We start from the raw sequence: 5,839 nt of genomic DNA, 5'->3' as shown, positions 1-5,839 counted from the left end.
CTTTCCTATTTATGTGTATCAGTCATTTTATTTCTTGGTAAGGATTATTTATATCATTCAGAGTTTTCAAGTACAGAAAATGACTTCGAAATCCCGGGGGGGGGGAAGAAGAAGAAGAAGAAAAAGAAAAAGAAGAAGAAGAAATCCCAGGGTTACTGGAAATCTTTCAGATAGGAAAGGAAACAGAATTAACTAGACAACCAAATTTTATTCTTTGTTCTGGAAAAGCAAACACTTTCTGTATTTGGTTTACTTGCCTTTTCTCTCATAAGGTTTCCTTCTTGCTCTCTAACCTGTTGATGTTTCACTATGATTCCTCTCTTGTAAATTTATACATGATGAGGTTAAAAGTCTTATCCAGGTGTGGTGGTGCATGCCTATAATCCTAGCCTTCATGAGAATGCTGCAAAATGAGTGTGGAAGGGAGGGGGCAGGGTTCCTGAAGGAAGACCCAAAATGCACTATAGAAGGTATGGAGCAGTGGACACCTTGACATTTAATTCATCCCTCTCTCATTTGTTATTTAAAATAATAATGACAAATTAAAAGTAAGAGAAATTTGGCAGAAAGAAAATGCAGGTTTTAGGGCCGGGGAGATGGCTCAGTGGAATAAGCGCTTCCCTGGCAAGCGCAAGGGCCTGAGTTCAATACCCGGTTCCGCAAAAAAAAAAAAAAAGAAAATGTAGGTTTTTATTTTCATCATAGACAATGGAAATATATCTTGCCTTCAAATAAACGAAAAAGAAATCAACCTTGGGTACAGAAGCTAAAAGCTAAACAGTTCCAGATTATATGGATGAGTTTAGACTTAGTTGCCTGTTATTTTAATTTCAAAGTATTCTTTGGTTAAAAATCTTCTATGAGGGCAGACCTGATAACTCAGCGGGCTAAAACATCTGCGTAGGCAGAGTTCAGCAGCCAGGTTCAAACCCGGAGTGTAGTGCTGGCCCCACCCACTGGGCACTCTGAGGCTGCAGTTGAGACTGGACATGGTGGTGCATACCTGTAATCCCAGCACTTGGGAAGATGAAAACAAGAGAATCACTATCAGTCTGATCTACATAGTGAGACCCTATAGATCCTGTCCTAAATATAGGGGAAAAATCCTCTATGAAAATAATTTTTATGTACATGTCTTTACAACTAGTATAATTCAGAAGATCAAACTGGTATAAGATGTAAATCATCCTTGAAAAGATGGCAAGACACAAAATCACAAAACCTGATCACTATAGACACTGCAATTTATGTGTTTAGAACATACATTTAGACTAATACTTCATGATTAAAGTAAAATCTTTTAATGGCTATAAATATTTTATGCAGAAATAAAAGTTTTCAGAGGTGCCCCGTAAAATATGGAGATATCATTTAACAATCCAAATTATAAGTAATAAAGTAGAAAAATTTTATGTAGTGTTTCATTTTTCCTGTAAGCTAATCTTATTTTTCTGTAATACATACAAATGGTGCGATCTGGTGAGTTAGATTCTCAGCCTTTATTTAAGGTAACTCTCAAGTGAATCTGTGTAGGTCATGTTGGAGTGTGGTGCGAATGTTTATGTTTAATAACTGTTCTTGGAGGTGTGAGGATCACTGATGTAGTGTTTTTCAGTGTCCTTAATTGGAAACTTCCTGTATGATCAATTCAGTGTCAAGATTTCAGTCTCCAGCTATGTGAAGCCTATTTTCGTAAAATAAAACCAACCAACCAAGAGAACAAACAAACAAACAACAACAACAAACACAAACAAACAAACAAAAAAAACCTGTGCCTAATTTGTCTTTCAAAGTCCTTTGGAACTAGGTGAGCTGGCTACTGGCCAGAATCTGGGAAGATGAAAATGGTCATCAAAGAAATTATAAACTGGCATCATATGCCTAGTAAAATTAGGAATATTTCATTGAGTAAAGCAGAGACTATTTTCAAGTCCCTTTGAGATCAGCATTACCCTGACATCAAATCCTGATAAGAACATCACAAGAAAACCATAAAACAGGGCTGGCCAAATAGCTCAGCAGATTAAAGCCCCTGCAAGCAGACCCAGAGGCTGGGAGTTCCATTCCTGCCATGCCGGCTCCACCCCTGATTGAGACCAGGCATGGTGGCGCAAGCCTGTAATCCCAGGTCTTCAGAGGCTGAAAACAGACTGATCACTAGAGTCCAATCTAGTAGCTAGACCCTGAATACCCTGTAGATTCTTAGACTCTTCCCTAAAATACAAAAGAAAAAAAAAAAAAAAGAAAAAGAAAGAAAACCACAGAACAATACCCTTGATTAACATAGGTGCAAAAGTTCATAGGGACTAGGAAGTTGAATTTAACAATATTAAAAGAGTCACTTACTATGATCCAGAAGAATTTTCCTCAAGATGCAAGGATATTAAATATCTGCACATCAATAAGCTCTATATGATGCACATTAATGAAATCCAGGTTAAAAAAATCATATGATCATATCACTAGATGCAGAAAAGTATTTGACAAATTGTAACATTTTTCTCATGATGAAAATAGGCAACAAATTACATATATAAAGAATGTACCTCAATACAATAAAGGTGGTATTTTATTATAAACCCAGAGCTGACACTGTATATGGTGGTGAGAGATTGGAATCCTTTCATCTAAGATGTGAAACAAAACAAGGATGCTCATTCTTGCTATATCTACACAACATAAAATTGGATGTACTTAGAGAGCAATAAGCAAAAAGAAGGATAAAATACATCTCAGTTGGAGAAGAAGAAGTGAAGCTGTCACTGTTTGGTGACAATATGATCTTCTTGCAAAAAAAAATCCTAAAGAATACACCAGAAAACTATTAAAGGTCATAAGCAAATTCAGTAAAATTATAAGACACAAAGAAGTATGCAAAAATCCACAGTGTTTCTCTACCTTAACAATTAATTTTCTGAGAACAAAATCTGTAGAGTCATTCCATCTATAATAGACACAAATGAACAAAAAAACCTTGGGAATAAATTTAATCAAGATAAAAGACTTGTATACCAAACATTATAAAAAATTCAAAAAATGTTGGATAAGACACAAATAGAGGGAGAAATATCCCATGTTCATGGGTAGAAAAGATTAACATTGCTAAAATGTCCATAACATCTAAAGTGATCTACAGTTTTAATGTAATCCCTATAAAAATTTCAATATCCATTTTTCAGAGATAAAAAAAAATATTTTAAATTCATGTGGAAACACACACACCAGAAAACAAATAGCCAAAGCTATCATGGACAAATAAACAAAACTTGGGGTTTTGTGTTGTCTAATTTCAAACTATATTATGAAGCAAGTGATGAAAACAGTACAATACTGGCATGCATGGACAATTCAACCATTGGAACAAAATAGAATCCAGAAATGAATCCATGCACCTAAGATCAATTGATTTTTGGCAAAGGTGCCAAGAATACACAATGAGAAAAAAGCAATCTACTCACCAAATGGTGTTGAGAACAATGGATGCAGTACTTATCAGCAAAAGAATAAAACCATACCCTTATCTCTTAGAAAAATCAACTAAAATAAATTCAAGACTCAAATACAAAAATTGAGATTGAAACCTAAAAGAAAAATAAGGAGAAATGTGAATGAGGTTTTTGACTTGAAAAGAACAGGTAACAACAACAAAAACATAGGTAAATGAGATTATATCATAGTACAAAACCTTTGCACAGCAAATTAAACAATTAACAGAGTGAACAGACAGCCAGGGGAATGTGAGAAAATGTTTTCAAACCAAGCATCTGATAAAGGATTTATATCCAAAACATATAAGAAACCTAAATGATCCTCTAAAAGAAAACCAACAATATGATTTAAACACAGACTAAGTGTTTGAATATATATTACTGCAAAAAAGGCATGAATGGTTTACAGATACCTGAAGGAAATGCTTATCATCATTAATCAAATTCAAATTAAAAGCACCATGAGATATCACTTTACACCCATTAGAAAGGCTATTATAAAATGACAAAAGATTTAGAGAAAAGGAATCTTCACACTGTTGCAGGAAATGTAAGTTACCACATCTATTATTAAAAACTACGTAGTTTGCTCAAAAAATTAAAATCAAATTATTTTTTGAGTCACTACATACACTCCTGGGTCCTTCCCCAAAAGACTGGGGAGCAGTGTGTTGAAGGGAAGTCTGCACAATTATGCTTATTGCAGAATTATGACAAGTTACAGAATCAACCTAAGTGCCTATACATTAATACTTAGGTTTTATGTACACAAAACCAATGTACAAAAAAGCGATGTACACAAAAAATGCAATGTTAGTCTTTAAAAAGGGAAAAGTTATGTTGTGACAATGATGGAACTGGTAAATATTATACTAAATAAAATAGAAACACAATTAAACAAAAAACAAAAAGCATTCCTTCTTGCATAAGGAACCTAAGGCAATTGAACTCAAAGGAACAGAATAGCCCAATGGTTGTGAAAGGTTACTACCTTCAGGGAATGGGGGAATGATAACCAAAGGGCACAGAACCTCAGCTATGAGGAATATATTTGTGTTTTTTAAGAATATTAATGTGATAAGCATAGTTAAAATATGAGTGCTGCAATATTTCAAAACTATGGAACCTGGTGAAAGCAGCTCTAAGGGAGAAACTGATAACTGAATGTGTACAACACTAAAATTTGAGCAAAGCCAAATATATAACAAATAAATAGCCAATAATTTTCTAAGTAAAAAGAGCAATTCACATTTGAAATTCACAGAAAGAAAGCTTATGAAAGCCAGAATGAAGATTAATGGAATTGAGACTAAAGATTAACAAAGAATCAATGAATCAAAGAACTGATTCTTTGAAAGAATAAACAAGATGGATAAACCCTCAGCCAAATTCAACAAAATAAGTAAAATAAGTAAAGACAAAAATCCATATTATGTAATGAGAAGTGAAAAAGGCAAAATCACAACTGGCACTGCTAAAATCTAGCAGATTTTAAGACACTATTTAGAAAATTTATATGGTAATAAATTGGAGAACCAATAAGAAACAGAGAAATTCCTAGGCACATATGGCTTGCCAAAATTGCACCAAAGAGATATAAACACTGTGAATTGAACACTCACTAAAAGATCTCCAAAGAAAGTGGATTCTCTGCAGAATCCTACCAGACTATCGGGGAAGGTGCATTGCCAGTATACTTTCAAACTCCTCAGTGAAATTGAAAGGGAAGGAATGATGCTCAGCTTTTTCCGGAGGCTAATACTACATTGATATCAAAACCAGAAAGTAAGGAGCCAAGGTCTGGAGTTCAGTTCTCAGTTACCAAAGCAACAACAGCAGCAATAGCAACCCCAGAAAGTGACTTAACAACAACAAAAAAGAAAATTGTAAATATATCTCCTTAATCAATATAGATATCAAAACCCTCAACAAGACACTGAGAAATAAAGTACAATAAATTACTAAAATGTTCATATAGATGAAGTTGGCCTCATTTCAGGGATGTAAGAGTGGTTCAACATACATAAATCAGTAAATGTATACATAACATAAATAGAATCAAGGACAGAAAATATCGCATGATTACCTCAATAGACATAGACAAAGCTTTTGAGAAACTCGAATTTTCATTCATGAAACTCCTGATAGGAGTAGGTATAAATATGGATATATTTCAAACTGATAAAAGCCATTTATGACAAACCCATTGCTAACACACTAAATGGGGAAAACCAGAAAGTTTTCTTCTAAAGTCAGGAACTATGCAAGTGTATCCACTCTCACTCTTCATGTTCAATATAATACTCAAAACTTTAGCCAGAGCAATCAGGCAGGAAAAAGAAAGAAAAATT

The sequence above is a fragment of the Octodon degus genome, unplaced genomic scaffold (assembly GCF_000260255.1).
Source record: "Octodon degus isolate 3935 unplaced genomic scaffold, OctDeg1.0 scaffold00145, whole genome shotgun sequence".
Taxonomy (NCBI): domain Eukaryota; kingdom Metazoa; phylum Chordata; class Mammalia; order Rodentia; family Octodontidae; genus Octodon; species Octodon degus.
The sequence above is the reverse complement of the archived record's forward strand: the minus strand, read 5'-3'. Positions refer to the sequence as shown.